General features: G+C 38.5%; 1 protein-coding gene across 3 annotated transcripts in view; it reads right to left on the bottom strand.

The window, feature by feature from the left end:
* The window catches only part of Dab1 (DAB adaptor protein 1), an 872128-nt gene that overhangs the window by 587662 nt on the left and 263471 nt on the right, over positions 1 to 20995 (bottom strand). For all 3 annotated transcript variants that reach the window (XM_047566521.1, XM_047566531.1, XM_047566538.1), the window contains exon 3: positions 10253 to 10326. The gene's annotated coding sequence lies outside the window, so the exon portion shown is untranslated. The remainder of the gene's footprint in view (positions 1 to 10252; positions 10327 to 20995) is intronic.

The raw sequence follows: 20995 nt of genomic DNA, 5'->3' as shown, positions 1-20995 counted from the left end.
GGCATTAGAACAACATTAGGGACATGTGTTAAATACAGGGAGGTGAAGAATCTAGAGACCTGCAAGCTCTGGATGGTCATTCTGTTTTCCTCAAAAGTGCTTATAGGGAGAGTCAGACTTGGCTTAAACAAAGTGTGCTGTCAGATGAAATTCCCATAGAGATGTCCTTTGGAGGAATCATCTTGTAGCAAATTGGACACACTGACAATGTTTGGCACCTGAAGAGTTTAATCCTGGTGATTTGCACTTAAACTCACCCTTGGCATTCATTAGTGAATTTTACCAAATTTCTAATTTGAATCTTAATTTTCATCCCTGAAGTATAATCATCATTTCCTCTAAGGCTGCTATAAGAACAGATGAGCAAGCTGGGCCTGGGAGTGGAGCGGAGGAATAAGTGGAGCTTAGCTCACTACACAAGAGCCATGCGGTAGAACTTTCTAGAGCTTTGCCTGTTTCTGTCTTACTTCCTGTTCCTATTCTGCTCTTATATTTGACTTCCACTAAGTTCCTGGTTCTCCATGGAAGAATTCCGAAGGTCATTAGTTTAACTTTCTCCTAGTGTCATTTTCTGTGGTTCAGTCCACCTAGCATCCTCTCTGAATTAACACTGTCTGACTTACTTGCTTCTAACATTTAGCTTTCAGGACAGCTCGTCTGTGACTCTGGCTACCTGAATTCAAACCTTCCCCTATGTACTTTCACTGTTTATCCTATCTCCTTCCTTCCTTCCTCCTTCCTTCCTTGCTTCCTTCCTACTAGGAAATATCTACAGGTTACCTACTCAATTATAGGCTCTGAGGCTTAAGGGAACAGTGGATAAATCACAAATTTCATTCAGACAGGTCTGAGTTCAAGTCTTAATTCATCAAGACACAAGCTGTGTGGCTTCAAAAACACTGACTCACCTTTGTGATTCTCTACTTATAAATGTAGATAACAATAGCTTCCTTACATGTTTGGGGTAAGATTTATTGTAATTAACATATTGGGGTGCTCAGTATCTTTTTTTTTTAATTCTCAGAGCTAGGTGCTAGAAATAAAGATGCAGAAAAAAAAAAAAAACAAAATCCTGCAAAACGTGGTGCTACTATCATAGGAAAATATAAAGAGTGAAGAAAAATGCAAAAGGACAAATGCAAAGTTATTCCTTGGTCTCCATGGGGATTGATTTTGGGGCCCCACTGAAGATACTGAAATTTGTGAATGCTCAAGTTCTTCATAAAAAATGATGAATCATTTGCATATGACCTGCACAATCCTCAAATATGCTTTAAATCATCTCTAGATTACTTGTAATATCTAAAACATTGTAAATGCTGGGTAAATACTTGCTATTACTGTATTATTTAGGGAATAATGGCAGAAAAATTCTGTAAATGCTCACATATTTTCCCCCTGTGGTTGATTGAATATGCAGCTGTGGATTTCACCAATCTGGAGGGCCAACTGTGCCATGCCACATAATTTCATAGAGAATCTTCTTATACCTCCAGGGAGGTAGCCCTTTCTACACACTGGAAGCCCACCCCCAGCCCTGGGGTGGCCACTCTGATGCTGCTTGTCCTGAGCAGTGAGAACCTATGTTGACCAGAGGCCCTGGAACTCCTCATCAGGCCTTCTGGTGGCTCTCAGAAATAATGGCATCCTCTACTTGATCTCTCTGGGTTCTAGCACTTTGCTCAGTCTTCTTGGTCTGAATTTATTATATGTCCACTCTGTCCCTCAAGCCCTGATCTTCTTTTACCAACCTTAGGTGTCTCTTAGATCAAATTAATTTTCTCCTCAAGACTAAAAATAAAAATTCTCAGGTCACAACTGCATCTGTTGCTTGGAGATAACATTCGGCTCGTCACATGCAGGCAGACTGCCTCCAGCTGTGCCAATTTAATCCTGTTCTGTGACTTTGTTCATCTGAATAGAATACCTTTGGCAGGTGACATGTTGTGAACATCAGTGTGTTACATTTTTAGTAAAGAGTCATTCTTTTGGTGGTTCCCCCCGCCATTTCATTTTGTCCTGGGCACTATCATAATGTCTACTGATATCTGCAGAACTTCCCCTTGAGTTCTTTGGCAATTCATTAGTATATGCTCCATCAAACAAGTTTCCTGAGGACGTACTGTGTGCCTGATTTTGTACCACAGTACTTACTTGGTACCTGTGAGATGGGCAAGGCATGTGGGGAGGGCAAAGCCAGCTGTCTTCATCTTTGACTGTTGCTCAGTGATAAATATATGCAGGCAAGCAGGATGAAGTGTGGCCCTAAGTGTAATTTCAGCATGACCTTTTATCCTTCATATCCCTGTCTACCAGATACCTGCCAATAACAGAGCTGCTTGACCAGGTTCATGAGTGCATAATTGGTTGCCTTCAACATCCTCAGACTCACCTGTTCTACTCATGAGGAGATCATCTCTGCCTGAGGATGGAAGCACTTTTCTTTGAATGGACATCTCTTTATTCATTTAGAATGGTTGCACTTGTACATACTTAATTTCATCAATTGTATCACTTTTTGAGGTCTGTTAATGATAGCTTTTAGTTTTTAATTTGTAGTTGGCTTTATAATAGATCATTCTATCATGTCTATTGCTGTTTTGTTTAAAACTGGTTTGAGTAAGAAATATTTCATCATTCTTTCATAGTTCAATATTTGCCATTTTGGGTCAGCTCTGCAGTATTTTTTACTGGTGAGTAATTTTAGTATATGCATCCATTTTAAAAGAAACTATTATACATTTAATTTCTTCAACTTCTTAATTTAGGGAAGCAATTACTATGATGGACCCTGAATAATAAAAAATAAGAGCATCCTTCTTACTACCTTACTTCAACATATAGTAAAAAACTATAGCAGCAAAACCAGCATGGTACTGGCAGAAAAAATAGACACCTAGACCAATGCAGCAGAGCTGAAGATAGGGAAATAAGTCCACACACTTCTAGCCAACTGATTTTCTGCAAAGGCCCAGAGAACAGACATTCAGGAAAAGATGGTTTCTTCAGTAAGTGGTGCTTGGAAAACTAGATATCCACATGCATGAAAATGAAACTGAACATCTACCTCCACTGCATACAAACATCAGCCCAACATAGATTAAATTTAAATGTAAGACCCCACATTCTGAAACTACTAGAAGAAAATACAGGGGAAAGACTTCATAACATTGGTCTAGGCATTTTTTTTTTTTTGTATAGTACCCAAAAGTACATGTAAAAAGGCAAAAGTAGACAAATTTGATTACATCAAATAAAAAAGCCTCCATACAACAGAGTAAATAACAAAGGGACAACTTATAGGATAGGAGAAGATCCTGGCAAACTATGCACCTGACAAGGGAGTCATATCTAGACCACGTGAGGAAATCAAGCAACTCCATATCAAATATCAAATAATCCCACTTAAAAATGGGTAAAGGACTTGAATCAAGGCATTTCTCAAAAGGAGGCATACAAATGATCAATAATACATGAAAAAATTCTTAGCATTACAATCATGAGGGAAATGCTCATGATGAATATAAGTTATCACTTCACTGCAATGAGAATTACTATTGTCAGAAAAACAAAAAATAATACTTCTACCTCAGCAGGGAGAAATGGGAACCCTTATACAATGTCAGTGGAAATGTAAGTTGGTGAAGTTCTTATGGAAAACAGTATGGTGGTTCCAGAAAAAATTAAAAATATCATATGACCAGCAATCCACTACTGGGTATTTATCTGAAGGAAATGAAATCAGTGTATTGGAAGAGATATCTGCACTTCTGTGTTTATCGTGGCACTATTCACAATAGCCAGGCTATGCAGTCAACCTAATTGTCCACTGGTGGATGAAGGGATAAAGAAAATATAATCTATATACACAGTGGAATATTCAGTTATAAAGAAGAACGAAGTTCTGTCACTTGCAATAACATGGAGGAACCTAGAGGATGCTATGTTAAGTGAAATAAGCCAGGCACAGAAACACCAATACCACATGATTTCATTTGTGGCATGTAAAAAAGCTGCTGATCTCATAATACAAAACAGAATAGTGGTTACCAGAGATTAGAGAAGATAGAAGGGAGAAGATGATAGGGAGAGACTGGTCAACAAGACCAAAATCATTGTTAGAAGGAATGAGTTCTAATGTCCTAAAGCACAGTAGGGTGACTATAGCTAAAATATGATGAATTTCAAAATTACTGGAAAATAAGAAGATTCTGAATATTCTCATTTGAAGAAATGATACACGTGGAGATGAAGGACACACTAAATACCATAATTTGATCATTACATGATGCATATATGTATCAAAATATTACACTGTACCACCTATACATGTATAATGTGTGTCTCAGTTGAAAGCACAATGAACCTTTAAAGAGCCAATAACCTGATTTGCCACTCCATTATAAATCCAGTATTTCCATAACTCAGATATGAGCTAATCTTAGACTGAAGAGATGGAATCAAGTCAGTAGGGCCTCCAACACCCAGAGAAGTTCAGCCTTCACTGGACTCATAGACGGTCTGAAAATGGGCAGGTCGGCTACGGGCATGCCCATTTTATAGCTGAGAACACTGAGGCCCTCAGAGGTTAAATAAGCAGATGCAGTCAGCACTCTAGGTTGGAAGTATGCAAACACTGGTCTTCTGAGTCTTATTCTGTGACTTCCTCCCTTCCCACTGAATTACCATGGACACTGTTAACATCCAGAATTCAAGATACTGTCTTCAAAAGACACAGGAAGATTGCAGAAGAGACAGGGCTGGGGAAATGGACTGACTAGAATAGCTTCTCTGGAACAGTCATATTTGTGGGTTAAACTTATTAAGAACCCAATTTTAAAGTTCAAAACAGTGAGAAATGGAGAGAGGGAATGTTAATGCAGTGAGATATCACGAGACACTTTAAGGTGGAGAGAGGCTGTAGTTCTAAGGAGGATGTGGGATGTACTCTGGGCTGAAAAACATTTTTAGATTATAAGCTTAAGGGCTGGGAATGTAGCTCAGTGGTAGAGAAGTTGCCTTGCATTCTTGAAGCCCTAGGTTCAATCCCTAGGACCTAAAGATAAATAAAAATAGATTACAACTTTAATTTCTTTGTTGGTGTATCACAGAAAAGGAATAGGTTGCCTTATGAAGTAGAGAATCCCTATTATTGAAAGCATATGATTATCTATATTAGTCAGGGATCAACCAGAAGAGCAGAAAAAATCACTAGTAGATTATGTATGTGTGTGTACATATGTTAGTATGTGCAGACACATATGCATACACATATAATCATAAACATGTACACATATAATCTCTTAGTGATTGGTTCAGCTCCTCAAAAAAATGAATAAATGATATTACACATATATATTTAATAATCATGTGTATTATTTATTTATTAGAGGGATTTGATTTTTTGCAATTGAGCATGCTGGTTAGGCAGTCTGTGTCTCTTGTTTCACATCTGGTACTGGAGTCTTCTGAGCAGGATATTAGAAAGGGAAGATGAATATAAATGGAGAGATCAGAAGCAGCCCAGAACCCCTAAGCATGAGCTTAAATCCATGAGAACAAAATGGAATCTTAATATTCATGACTTCCTAGTTAGCTGATGTGGGTTATCTATATAAGCCAGGGTCTCCTTGTCAAGGCATTAAGTACAATTATGTATGTGTGTGTACAAGTGTCCTGTATAAACACATATGCATACATACATATATAATCATAAACATATACACATCTTGAGTATTCCCTAAAGGTTCATGTATTAAAGGCTTGGTCCCCAGGGAGTCTTATGGGGCTATGGGGATATGGTGATACGGGAGGTGTTGGAACCTACAAGATGTGGCTCCTAGTTGGAAGTCTTAGAGTCATTGAAGACATGACCTCCTCTCTTTTACTTCCTGGTCATGAGGTGAGTGATTTTGCCCCACTAGGTTCTCTTGCCATGATGTATTGCCTTGCCACAGGCCCAATCAGCAGGACTAACTAACTGATGGACTGTGACCTACAAAATGGAGTCAAAGTAAACCTTCTCTCTTAATAAAGTGATTATCTCAGGTATTTTTATTATAGTGATGGAAAGTTGACTAGCATGCACACATCCACATAAGGAGATGGGGGTGCTGAAAAGAATTCAAGCAAAAGGAAAGCAGTTTCAGATTCAGAGACTGCATCAGGCCAACTAGGTGAATCTGCAGATCTGCAACAGTAGGTGAGCTGCAAAGTGGCTGCCAATTGCCTTCTATCCTCCAAATCTCTCAAGAATCTCCCTGTGGTCCATCTAACTGGAAACATACAAGAAATTGAATTCTGGGTAATGTCAATCTAGCCAAATTGGCATACTAAAAAGCTCCCACACTCTCTAGGAAGGAATACTGTAGCTGGGAGAGGATTGACTTAGATGATCTCTGGAGGCCTAGCAGAAACTCAGAAATCTGCAGACCTCTGATTGTTCAGTATCCAGGCTGCTCCAGGCAGGGAGGGTTCACCACGTACCCCTAATTCAGTTGCTGTCAGTTCTTTTGTCCCTAGGGATTTCCATTTATGGAGACCAGATATAGCGTAGGAAAACTGTCTTCCCAGCTTCTCCCTTCCTTGTTGTCAAAGATCAAATTATCTACCCTTCACCTTTGAAGAATTTGTAAGAGTATGCATTATTACAATAAAAAATAATTGCTAACATTATAAACTGAGAAGAGTGTGCAAGACCCTTTTGTATGCTTCATCTTGTTTGATTCTTACAACAATCCTGTATGAAAAGTATTATCATCACCTCAATTTTACTGATGTGAAAATGAAGCTTAAGGAGTTGGATTTGCTCAATGTCAGAAGCTGTTATGGATTGGAGCAGAGACTTGAATCCAAGACAGCCAGTTTTAAAAAGCAACTCCATCACCACCACCAAAATCATAGATGAAGAGAATCACCACAAAGTTAAGCACCCTCTTTAAGCTTTTATAGTTGATCCTCCTGGAGTCTAGAACTTCTTTTTAAGTTGGAAAATGCATAATTCTATGAGAAGAAAAAGGAAAGGTAGAAGGGTAAATAAAGGGACCATAAGAAAGTAAAAACAAACAAGGAGGCACATAGGAAGCATCAAAAGGGTAAACTAAGGAAGGGAAAAAAGGGAGAAAGATTAGCAGGAAAAAGTTTGCTTGTCTTATTATTATCCTATTACTCAAATGAAAAGGCTCAGTGTCTTACCACTGAGACTGGAAATGAATATAAAAATGGAGCCATCTAACTAATACAAGAAATGAATAGCCAACAGCTCAGTTGTGACAATGGAGACTTCCAAATAATTTTGAGAGGTATGTGACAAAAACAAACCCTCAAAAGACACCAAGGAATGGGGACAGTGGCTTTGGCATAAGCAGTTATTCAGAACGTATTCTGAGCCTTCTCAGACAGGTCAGACCCTAGGCCACCAAACAGTTGGCTTGGGAGGAGCTAATGAGGACAGAGGGCTGTCCCCCGTGTCCACTGCTAGGAGACAACGAGAGCACAGAAGGCTTTGAAAATCAGAGTACACGCTGGTAGGTGAAACTGGTTGCTTAAGAAATGTAACAGGCTGGCATGTGTCTCTCGCCTTCTGTGGACTATCTGCCTTGAAGCCCTTCTCCCCTGGGACAGGGCTGCTCACCCTTTGAGGTCCATCTCAAACGGCACCTTCCCTCTCAGGTGCTGCGTGTTGCTCTGCTGGGCTGATTCATGATGGCTCTGTATATTTTGTTGTTTACTTCTCTGGGCTCTTGGAGGAAGGACTGTATCCCATGTTTCCACTTTGCCATTAATGGCAGGACAAGTGCCTGGGGAACGTGCTGAAGCTCGGAGTCACTGCCCCTCGTCCCTGCTGCAGGCACACTGCCCTGGCCACTTCAGCCTGGAATGTCTTCCTATCAAAGGCTTCTCAAAGCTCTCTCTTCCTCCCTGGCCTCTAGTTCATTTGATCATTTTCCTCTCTGCTCTAGTTTGTTTCATCATCATCTCTTCCTAAAAATAGATAAAGGACTTTCAAACACCTCCCCCACCACTTTCAGTGGTGCGCGATCCCAACAGTGGTACACCTTCGAATGTGCGGTGTGTCTCCACGTCAAAGGCACAGGCTTGTTTCCAGCTGGAGAAGTGGTATTCTTTAAGACTGCCCTGGAGGTGAAGATCCAGGGTTCCAACTTCCTCCCAGGCTATGCCTGCACACACCAGAGAGTGATCTCTCCCTAAGAAGTTCTCAGAGCAACATTTATTCTTCCTTCTTTGGCTTGGGAATTCACCATTCCTCCCCAAACAAACCAACAATCTATTGCCACTGCCCTTATCCTTGATCCAGGCAGGAACTCAGACCACTGAGCAACCTCAATGTTTAAAAACCAAGACTTTAAAGCAGAACACTAGATGGTGAGGACACCACACACATGCATGGTATGTCCACCTTTCAAAGTTCTTCTATCACAGAAGATAGACATTATTATTCTCTCATGGTAAATAGTCCAACAGAGGTTAAGAGGACTAGGCTGGTGTGTGGGGGGCGAAGCACACAGCTGCTTAGGGTCAGCTCAGAATTGAACTCTGAATTCCTGAGTCTAGGTAAGGACCATATCTGGGAAAGCTTAACTCCATTACTCTGGGTGCTTACTGATTTTTAAACTCTGAAGTCATCACATATCTATATATTTCCAACCTCTGACTATAGGCAGAATGCATTAGAGAGATTTATTAGACAGGCAATCTAGAAAAGATGACTGTTTTTGGAAGCTACTGCTCCCCAGTCCTCCTTGGGTAGAAAACCTTAATTTGTCTTCCCAAATTCACTCTACCTTGGAGAATAGCGTTGGATGGAAAAGCAATAATAAAAGACCAAATTCAGTCCAGCTTCAAATGATCAGCCTCTTCTCTCCATTGTGGTAAATTATAGACTTCCCCCAGGTCCAGCAGTTACCTACATGACTGGCAAACTCATCTGAATAACCTGGCCAGCCTACCAGGGGCGAGGGCTCTCCCACTCCAGCCTGCATTTCTCATTTAACACCACTCATTAGAGGAAGCTGGGGCACGAGTCAGCTGAACGTGTCAATAAGTCACCAAGGAAATGCAAGAATTGACAGCTGAGGAATCCCAGCCCCCTCTCTCATCCACTGTAGAAACTCTCAGAAAAAAGGGTTCTCAGCCTCCTCGCCAGGTCACTTAAATGAGTACTGACATTTGAGTCCCTCAGAGTAATTAATTTCCTCTGTCTCCAATAGCGCCTCATATTTTTAATGAATTTTTACAGGTCTCAGATCTTCCAGCCTCCCATCTCCCTCTCTGGTCCCTTGTTCCCTGAGGTCCCATAACAAATCGCTCCCACTCATATTTGCCTTGCAAACTCACATAAACTGGAAATGATAAATACATTATCTGGGCTTTTTAACGGACCATTGTTTAATTTTCTATGCTTGTCTGACTGGGGAAGAGATGAATATTACCTTGTGGAGAATAAGATTTCTATTCCATTTAAGGGGGGTTAGGGGAAATCTGTGGCAGAAAAGCAACGCTCTGTTCATCCTAATAGGCAGTGCTGCTAATTAAAAGTGTTGGAAGGGACATCCATCCACCAGTATGTGATTCATTCAGCATTATCCCCAGTAAACAAGAAAGAGATATTGGAATGAATGTTTCTAATTTGTCAAAAGAATAGGCATTTTCAATTGTGCCTCCCTGGCTCCCGTATGAAGTACATATTTCAGTGTTGCCATCATTTAAAAGTTTAGGACCTCAGAATAATAGTACTTGTCCCTGAAGCTCATAAATCTCCAAGTCTGTTTCTTATGCAGAAACATCTATCTTACAGTTGGCTTGACTTTATTTTCCACACTTGAGAATGGTTTCTTTTGTTGGTAAATATATTGAGATGGTAGGCATTTGAGAAAAGACAGCTAACACAGTTGATTTTAAAATCAAAATCAATCCTAGATTAAAAGAGGCTCAAATCTAGGCAGGAAAACTTGAAGATCCTAATGGCATTCACTAGGTTCTTAAAGAAAAGAAGAAAGAGAATCAATATTATTTCTCCAACAATAACACAAAGTGGACCAGCGAAAAGTCCCCTTCTGTACCAGTTCTCAAAGTCTCCAGGAGCCCTCCAACATATTTCAACAAGGAACATAAAGCACAAAAACCACACTTCACAAGGACTTAGAGACATTTGTGAGCTGTTTTCCCAAAAAGAAAGATTCTCCTTGCACCAGCAAGTCTCAGTCAGACTCAGCCAGACTCAAATATTTACCTTTGTGTTGTGCAAAACAGTTTTTCAATCATGGAGACGTGGAGCCAGGATTTGCCACCATGTCTTGTTGATTACTAAAACAAATAAAACATGATATTAATAAAAGGTAAACATTAATTGTTTTATGGTCTCGTTTTTCACCCAAGAAACATAGCTTCCTCCCATATACCATGCCCTGGGAATACAGAAACGGATAAAATGAAATCACCTCCTACAAAAACCCAATCAACCAAACAACGACAACAAAAACACAAGTACAGCCCACTGAGTTAGGCAAGAGGTAGTCACAGAATGCTTCGGAGGGCGACAGGATGTGTGTGTGTGTGTGTCTGTGTGTGTGTGTGTGTGTGTGCGTGTGTGTGCATGTGTGTGACTTTCTGATACAACTGTATAAAGAAAGTAAGAATTTTTAAAGTACTTCCCCACATTTTTGATTCTTCTGACTCTTTCAAGGGCTTGAGCTCTTGCCTTGAGATCAGTAAAGAAGTGGGCACTGGAGAAAATGTCAAGAGTCTTACAAGTGATCCTATTCTTTAGTCTGCAATTCACCCTCTGGATTTCTTAAGGAAGCAATCACAAATTCAGGCCAATATTTATACACAGATTCATCATATTGTTATTTGTAAGAAGGAAGCAAACATCAAAAGAATGGCAGAGTGAATGTTAGTATTTCTACACAGAATAAGATTATGCACTTGTAAAAATAATTTAAGATTTCAAGGTATGAGAAATATATTTTGTATAATATAAGAAAATTATTGATAAAGCTTAAACTCATCCATGTAGGAACTGGCCTTAAAAAATAACAGTGGTTATCTTTTTAGTATGATTATAGGCTGTTCTTCTGTTTCTTGATACTTTCCAAATCTTCTACAATAATTATGCATTTTTTTATAGATAGAAACAAACTGAAGCATCAACCTCAGTATCATAATTTCTGTGCCACTTCCTCCCCACTCCCTATGGAGCTGGGGACTCCCTATTTCAGGATTCCCTAGTTATACTCCATTCTCAAGGCAACACTGCACTGGAAATGTCCATTTCCACCTTTCCATCCCTCTAGTTGGGAGCTTCTCTGATGAAGTTGTCATCCCTTATTAACCTTGTCCTTCCACGAACCTAACCCTGACACTGGCATACAGCTGTCACTCAAACACTGCTTACTGTATAAGGGAAGGAAGCAATGAGTGACTGAATACATACAGAACTTAATCAAGGGGACTGAGTAAAACTGCATTAAGAAAATTATTCATTCAAAATAACATTGACAATACAAAGTTAAGTTCCATGTGGATTCACAGAAGATAAAATAAGATGAAAATCAGAAAAGTAGCAATTTTTCAGAGAAGACAAGTAAAAATGAGGAGAAAAATAGAGCATATAGTTTGAAAAAAATAAAACTTCAACATAATGGAATATCACAGCCTAGTGATCTTCAATATATTCCTAGACCAAGAATCTGGGCAGGAATATTTATCTAGTAACATCCCATTACAACAACTCAGTTATTTTACATGTTTGCTGTTACATATACATAAACTAGATGCTTGTTATTAGCTTTAATCAGCAATGGCTGGCCGACTCCCTCTTTAAGAAAAAAAAAAAAAAACCACAGGATAGATTATTGAGGTATTTTATAGAAATTCAATTTAGTCTACTCATAAAACTAGTGAAATACAACCAGGATATTCATTTACAGTTATATTTCTCTAGAATAAGATGTAGTTTTAAGAGTTGGGTAATCTTGGGCAAGTTATTTGACTTCTGTAATGCTCAATTTTATTATAAATGAAATAGAATAACAATGCCAACCTGATAGGGTTATTGTAAAAACCAAATAGCATAATAGAAAGCATGACATTCAAAATGGGCATCAAGTTGTTTACATCAAAACCAGTCAGGTTAAAACACACACCAGCCTTCCTTCTTAATGTGCCCAAAAGTATGATAAGCACTATACAAAATTTTATCTCCTTTCATCCTCATAATACTAAATGTAAGGGGACCCTTATTTTATACTTTATAATTCTTTTTTTTATTTCTGGAAGATTGATAATATTGTTTTCTATTTATTTCTGATTTTAGTCAGATCTACTCTCTTCTTTCTTTGGTCAACTTAGCTAAAAGTTGGTAAATTTTGTTGATCTCTAAAGAACCATCAGTTTTGCTGATATTCTCTAATTTTTCCCCATTCTCTATTTTGTTTGAGTGTCCACTTTAAAGATGAGGAAACTTTGTGTCTGAGCCAAGATCCAAGCCCAGCACATGTAGTTACCAAGCCTCATCTTATTCTTTTTTAAACGGAGGAGACCAAGGATCTGCAGCTGTGCCTGGCCTCTGGCTCCCAGCACAGAGCAGCTCACAGATTCACTACATCACACGATGTCTTTGCCATGCTATGACTTGAGCTTTATTCCCTCACAGTCACACTTAAGTACCCTCCTATTTATTTTCTTATTAAATATTTCAAGCATGAAGTTGAATATAGACATAATTATAACAAAAACCTATGTACTTACTACCCAGTCTGGCCAGATTTGATCATTCTGCCTTATTTGCTTCAGGTCTTTTCTTTTTAAAATACAACATTATAGATGTAAGCAAAGTCAACCATGAATTCCTTCTCAATTCCACAAAGATAACGACCCTTCTACATTTTCATGTATGTTTTTCTGTTTCTAATACATTTTTGCATCCATAAACAATATAGGTCACTGTCTTGCATGCTATAAAACTTTAGTTAAATGATATTTCAGTTATAGGCATCCATTTGAAGCCTATGTTTATTTTGCCCAATGTTATGGTTTAAAGATTTTGCCACTTTGATAGAATCAGCTATAATTCTTTTAACATTTAGATAGCATTTAATTATGAGTTCATGTTTGGGCTCAATCATTCATATTGATGGACATTTGGATGTTTTCCAAATTGTGATAATACAAATAATGCTGAAATGGACATTTCATACTCCTTATGTACATATGTGTGGGCTTTTCCCCTGAACTTGAAGGATCAGAGAATATATGCATCTTCAAAATTGTTAGCTATTGCAAGTTGTTCTATAAATCAAAGGTAGCATTCTAAGTTGGCATTAATTCACATAATTATCAGCATTTGGTATTGTCAGACTTTAAATTTTTGTCATATGATGGAAATAAAATATCTCATTGTATTTTAGTATGCATTTCTCTAAATACTAGTCAGAACAAATATTCTTCTTTACTTTTAGTGACCATTTAGGTTTTCTCTTTTGTGAATTGCTTTTTCTTCTTCCCATTTTTCTATGGAGTTGTTGTAAGACAGAGGTCATACTAAAAGATTAGAGATTAAAATACCTAGTATATCAGAGGGTGCCATGGAAAACCAGAAGCAGGGGAGGAAAATGAAGGATTCTGGGGTGAGAGAGAGTTCAGTTTTAAACAGAGTAGTCAGGGAAAACCAGAAAGGTGATGTTTAGCAAAGGTCTAGTATCCATGTGGGCAAAACTTGTGGCAAGATCACTCAAGTAGGAAAACAGCAAAATAGTAACTGGTATTTGACCAGTACATGTGAGGGTACATAGGGTTTGTTAAAATTATATTCTCTTTACATGTATGCTTTGGATACCAACTCTTTCATAGTTACGTATGTAACTATGCAATATTTTTCCTAGCCCATACTCTATTTACTTTCTTTATAGTAACATATAAACATTTTAAAATTTTAATGTAACAAAATATATTAGTCTTTGTTTTTAAGGTAGGTGGGATTTGTTTGTTTTATTCAACAAATCCTTTCCTACCTCTGAGTAAGAACAATCTATGTAGAGATGTATAGTCCTTCTAAAGTTTTTAAGATATGCTATTCATATTTAATCCAGTTGGAATTAATATTCTTTGTATGACATAAGATCAGGATTCAGTCTTTTCTGTATAACTGTATATGACCACAGTACTGCTTATTTCTTAGTTCATCTTTTCTATGTTGATTTATAATGAAGTATCCATCATTATAAAGTTTCAAGTATGTACCTTCTATTTGGGGACTCTACATTTTATTCCACTGATCTTTTCTATCCCTGTGAAAATGCCCACAATACCTTAATTACTATAATTTTATCCTAAGTTTTCAGAGCTGGTAAGGCATAACCATCTATCCATCCATCCATCCACCCATCCATCCATCCATCCATCCATCCATCCATCCACTTCTCATTATTCATTCATAAGTATTTGTGGAGAGCTGAACTATGCTAAACACTTTTTTCAACCACTGGTGATTTAATAATAAACTAAACAGATATTCCTGCCCTCTAGGAGTTTACATTCTAGGGGATGAAATTAAACACTAAGCAAATAAGCAATTTAGAGTAGATTACATCAACTGGCAATAAATGCCATGTAGATACATTAAGTAGGGAAAGGGGATCTGGCTCCTGTTAGTTTACGACATAATACACAAACTATTAGAATGTGACAGAAACATCAGCTAGAGATTTAGAGTTTGGAGAAAAATTAAAAATGATCAGTCTAGCCAGGAATGGTGACCCACGCCTGTAATCCCAGCAGCTCAGGAGACTGAGGCAGGAGGATCTAGGGTTCAAAGATAGCCTCAGCAATTTAGCAAGGCCCTAAGAAACATAGTGAGACCCTGTCTCCAAATAAAAAATAAAGAACAGGACTGAGGATGTGACTCAGTTGTTGAGTACCCCTGGTTTAAAAAAAAAATCATCCTTGTAATAGTTTACAACTTTTGGGGAAGGGCCTCTACCCCTGTGGGGGTAAAACATGCAACTTGACCACCCCAGGAGATATGTAAGTCTACCTTCTCTCCTAATGTGATAGCATTACAAGATGGGACATCTGGGAATATTTAGGTCATGAGGAATGGTATCAGTGCTCTTACAAAAGAAAAGGCCTCACAGCATTCTCTCGCTCTCTTTCTGACACCTGAGAATAACAAGAAGCAGTTTCCTGCAACCCAAAAGAGAACCCACCAGAAGCCAGTAAAGCTGCTGTTTTGGTCTCAGATTTCCAGCCTCCAGAAACATGAGAAATGTTTGCTGCTTAAGCTGCCCACTCTCCGTAGCTCTGTTCTAGCAGCCCAATGGCCTAAGACTTTTTTAGTCATCTAGAAGCAGAGTTCTGAACATGCATGTGCTCTGTCTGGTCCCTTCTTGTGGCCTTACTCATGCTGCAGGTCTTGGACTGCAATTTGTCAGCTGGGAGCATCTGAAAGCTGATAAAAACTCCTGTTTCTGGAGACCTGAGAAAAAGCCCAGAGTTCTCTGAAAGAACTTCTCAAAACACAGGCATTTTACAAGCTGTCTATAGGTCTCACATGGTAAAATTTAGTAAGCACTGTCCTTACTGTATGCATAAGTCAAAGGATAATTTCTTCTTTGAGAATTTGTTTTGTCCCAATTTTTACATCTTTGGTGGTTATCACCACTACTCTAGATAAAAATTTAGTTTATGGGCTTTGCATGGGTCTGGGCACATTATTTTCCCCCTCCAAACTTCAATTTCCTTACTTTCAACTGAGAGGATATGAAGTTTCAGGCTTGTTGGAACATTAAGTACTATACTGGTAAGTCTGGAAAAAAATGGCAGGCTGTATAGTTAGGCTTATTACACAAATAATTCTAGGTATTTGACAAAGATCTGTAAGGCATGCCCAAGTTCGGACACATGCCTGTGTCTCCAACCACAGCATCTGTGGGATCTGTTCCAGTCTGAGTCATGAACTGGTGCCAGTTCTGGCTCCAACATTTCATCATCAACACACAGAAGGTATCTGTGTCCTGGTGAGAGCCACCACATGTAAACAGCATCCACCTCCCAGGACTGTTTCATTCACAAATCCCAAAAACCTCTACAGCTGGTTGGATGAAGTTGTAGACCTGGCCTGTACACTAATTATATCCAGGTTTTGCTAATTTGCATATGTCCAATCCTAACAAAATGATAAGCCACAAAACCCCAAGCACAACATAGGAGTTGTCCCATGCAGAGTGTGAGGCCCAGAGCTTTGTTACAGAGCTCCTCAGCTTTCATAGCTCCTATTGCCTCTACCCTGTCTCTGACTAGACACTTGTGATGTGATCCACCAAAGACCCTCATGCTGGATCTACTCTACAGTGACAGTTTAGCAGCAGTCAGGACACTGAATGACAGCATTCATGTCTATAAGGTCGTGGTGGGTAGGAAGAGGTAATACCAAGAGGTTAGAATACCTCTTACCTCTACCCCATACGAACGAATATGTTCATGTGTGTGGTGTGTATTAACACAAAGGAAGTTTTGGTCAAGAGAAGTTAAATGCCTTTATATTTGATACTTCTTCACTATGTCGAATTTATACTGAATATAAATAACTAGAAAGGTTATCTCTGGTTGGGTTCTGATTACAGCAAAGGTAGCAGATGAATATAATATAGTTTGTAATTGACTCCTAGTATCTTTGATATACTGATTCACCTATTTATTTAGTCATCCATCCATCATCTAATGAACACTTATGAGCCCTTCTTATAGACACAGGTGTAGACCCTGGTAATAATGGTACTTAGTAAAATGAGGACAGAGTAAACAATGGAAGGATGATGCTCAATATTGGTCATTATGAGAGCTCACAAGGGGCCACCATGGAGGGTAGTTTAGGTAGTTTAAAAAAAGCAAATAAACACAACTTTGGTACAACAGTCCTATTCATTCCTAGTGTTGGGTTTCCTAGCATTTCACCTAATCTGGCTCCTACACCTTGCCATGTCCCAGTGTCTGCTGGCTTTATGATTGTCTCCATGCACGTCTTCTTGCTTTGCTTTTATTCTGAGACTATGGACCTCTTAGGCTGTGACTTCCAATGCTTTAGCACACCCAGTTTCCTCCACTCTCCAGAAATTCTCATTTCAGTTACTTCTGTTCTGTTGTCTGAAAGCCCAGATTCCAACCTTGTAAGCCACAAGGAGCAGCCTGTCTGTTGAGTGCATTCTGGGGAGGATCCTGGATGAAAATTCTTTTGGCCCATGACCTGACATCTCCCCACATCCCCTGGAGGCACAAGTCTCCAGTACAGGACTGGCTGTCATGTGTGTCTGATGACTGACATTAAGGGCAGCAGGGCAGAAAGCGGATCTGCTGACACCACAGTTAGCAAGCTAGCACTGAGGTTGTAAAACACCCTTGGCAGAGCACACCAGTAAATTGTCCCACTAATTAGTTTATTATTTCATTTGAGAGATCAAATACATAAATAAAATTAATAAACCCTGCAAAATAAGTGCAGCCCTGGAAATAAAAGTATTTCTCAGGTCATTGCCTTAAACACAGATATTACATGCTAGAATAATGTTAACACAAGAAAAGCAAATCATGCTGCCTTACAGACTGGAACATACCAACGGCAGGGAAGATGGGGGGATGAGCCTGGGGATGGGTCAGAAAATGTGGATGGTCTTCTTTACTTTGTCATTCCTTGCTGCATGACCTTGAACAAGTCAATTTTCTCCCCAACTTCTACCAATGTGCTTGTTTTCTTATAATAAGGTGGTTGGACTATTTCTGAGGTTTGCTTCAGCTTTGCAATTTCATGATGATGGAGACCAAATGAAAACCAAAGCTGGATTATTATAAACTCAGTCAATAAAGAATGCATAATGAAAATGAAATGAAACCTGAGAGGCCATTGTATGACTCCAGCAGGGATATAAGAACTTGGAGAGATCTCAGATAGCATCTAACTCAACACCCACCTTAAAAATGAAGAAGAAAATCGGCAGATCATTAAGATTCATTCAGGGTCTTTTACACACCAAGAACTACACTAAGGTTATTCACATATCAACCTCAAGAAAAAGCTCAGAGAACTAATTAAAATGTGTCCAAATCCACACAGAGATTTTCTACTTCCTAGTCAAAAGTTTTCTAACCAAACTGATTGTCCAGGCTGTTACTGGACCCCAGGTGTAGCCAAGTTGTATAAGACCTTCAAAGAACTCATTCCAATATTCCTTAAAGTATTCCGTGAAATAGAAGAGGAGGGAACCCTTCCAAACTCATTCTATGACGCTAATATCACCTTGATACCAAAACCAGACAAAGACATGTTGAGGAAAGAAAACTTCAACCAATATCCCTAATGAACATAGATGCAAAAATCCTTAACAAAATTTTTGCAAATTGCATACAAAAACATATTAAAAAGATGGTGCACCATGATTAAGTGGGTTTCATCCCAGGGATGCAAGGTTGGTTCAACATCCAGAAATCAATAAATGTAATTTGCCTTAAAAACAGGCTTAAAGTTAAGAATCACATGATTATTTCAATAGATGCAGAAAAAGCATTTGATAAAATACAGCATCCCTTCATGCTCAAAACACTAGGAAAAATAGGGATGGTAGGAACATACCTTAACATTGTAAAGGTCATCTGTGTTAAGCCCATGGCCAACATCATTCTAAATGGAGAAAAACTAAAGCATTCCCCCTAAAAACTGTAACAAGGCAGGGATGCCCTCTTTCACCACCTATTCAACATCATTCCATCAACGACATTTCACCTCTATTCAACATCATCTTTGAAACTCTAGCCAGAAGCAATTAGACAGACCAAAAACATTAAAGAGATACAAATTGGAAAAGAAAAACTCAAACTATCACTATTTGTGGGTGACATGAATCTATATTTAGAGGAGCCAAAAAACTCCACCAGAAAACTTCTAGAATTCATAAATGAATTCAGTAAAGTAGCAGGATATAAAATCAATACTCATAAATCTAAGACATTTTTATTCATAAGGGATGAACCCTCTGAAAGAGAAATTAGGAAAACTACCCCATTCACAATAGCCTCAAAAAAAAAAACTTGGAAATCAATCTAACAAAAGAAGTGAAAGACCTCTACAATGAGAACTATAGAACACTAAAGAAAGAAATTAAAGAAAACCTTAGAAGATGGAAAGATCTCCCATGTTCTTGGATAGGCAGAATTAATATTGTCAAAATGACCATACTACCTAAAGTGCTATACAGATTCAATGCAATTCAAATTAAAATCCCAATGATGTACCTCATAGAAATATAGAAAGCAATCATGAAATTTATTTGGAAGAATAAGAGACCGAGAACAGTTAAAGCAATCCTTAGTGGGAAGGATTGCTCTTGCATGACTGTTGTCACTCTCTACCACCCCCTTGACACCAGTTATTGCAAACCTTTCTCTAGAATCATTCCCAGAGATTAAATGCTGCAAGTTTGCAGGATAATGTTTTACCCAAAGGGTCTTGGATCTCTTTTGTAGAGTCCTGGGTTTGTTCCTGAACTCAGGAAGATGCAGTACAATGGTTTCTATTGTTGAATAACAATGAAAGAAAAGTCCTGGTGAGTTTTAGACTTGGGAATAGAAAAAATGATAAAGCTCGAGGCTGGTTGTAAAAATGAAATACCCTGAGGATGGGGATTGCCATAACCCAACAGCTAAGTTCCTAGGAGGAAATCAGAGATTCCTGACTGCTCAGGCTTTTGTATTAAATTCTTCCCTGTATTCATTTTTTTTTTAATAAAGAGAAACAGATCTTTTAGCAAAAAAGGCTCTGTCTAGAAATCTGTGTGTGACACAAACACATAGGACGATGAGACATTCACACTTTAAAATCCCATGCACAGAGTTAAGGAAGTGCAGGGCAAGCAACATATCAGGTGCAACCAGGGGCAGAGCCACGAAGATGGCTTCTCCAGGAAATGACACTCAAGCAGAGTCTACCTGCGCTCCAAGATGAGGAAGAGATGTGCCTGAAGAATAGTGCAGTAGAGATGGAGAGACCAGCTCTGGTGATTGCCCCCAGGTGCCAGAGGGTAAAGCATATCCATAAATCATCTATGGGAAATGAATAACTGGGGGGGGGAATCATTTGATACTCGTTCTTGACTATTACATTGGCATTCTAATCCATTCTGTGTTTTCTTCACCAACATATTAACATCACTTTTCAATTTGGACTACCATGTTTGATATTGAAGCCCTCCTAAATATTTGACACAAATATAATTGTATCTTAAAGGTGGGAAAATAGAAGCTTAGAAAGAAGAAAAACTTACTCAAGTTTACACATTTAGAATAAGTCAAATGAGATTCAAAGGATTTCTGATCTCAGTAACCCAAACATATATGACTCAATTGTTTTCATGTCTTGCTTCACTGTACAATACTCTACTTTGTCCACTATGTATTTTAAATCATCTCTTGAAATGAGAGTTGAACTTCTTTTTCTTCCTGTACTTTCTTACATATGCTTTTTTAAAAAAAAATCACAACATTGCTCAATGTCAAATAATAGCATATTATGATATATCTCAGGTTACATAAACACTGCTGGCATTAGTTTATATTATTTTATTGTATGCATGCAATTAGTCTTTACCAATATTAAACTCTTGCTTGTTGTGGGATACTGTGTACAATTTTCACATGGTCTAATTAAAATAAGCAAGACATGAAAGAGAATAAAAACTGCAACTTGAACCTGTGCATGATTCTCAAAGGTCATTTGATAATGTACATGTAAATATGAGTGAAAGCTGATAGGATGGAGGGTGGGTAGAGGAAAAAATCACATGTAATCTTTAAGTTCATAGGAAGGCAGTACCAAGTAGTAAAATCTACTCCTGTGGAGTGAAACAGGTCTCTGATTTGTGACTTCACCTTGCGACCTAGAACAAGCCCCTTGACTGTTTCAAAGTCTGGTGGGTTCCTCTTATATGAA

The sequence above is a fragment of the Sciurus carolinensis genome, chromosome 1, assembly GCF_902686445.1.
Source record: "Sciurus carolinensis chromosome 1, mSciCar1.2, whole genome shotgun sequence".
Lineage (NCBI taxonomy): Eukaryota > Metazoa > Chordata > Mammalia > Rodentia > Sciuridae > Sciurus > Sciurus carolinensis.
This window is presented reverse-complemented; position numbering and strand designations above follow the sequence as displayed.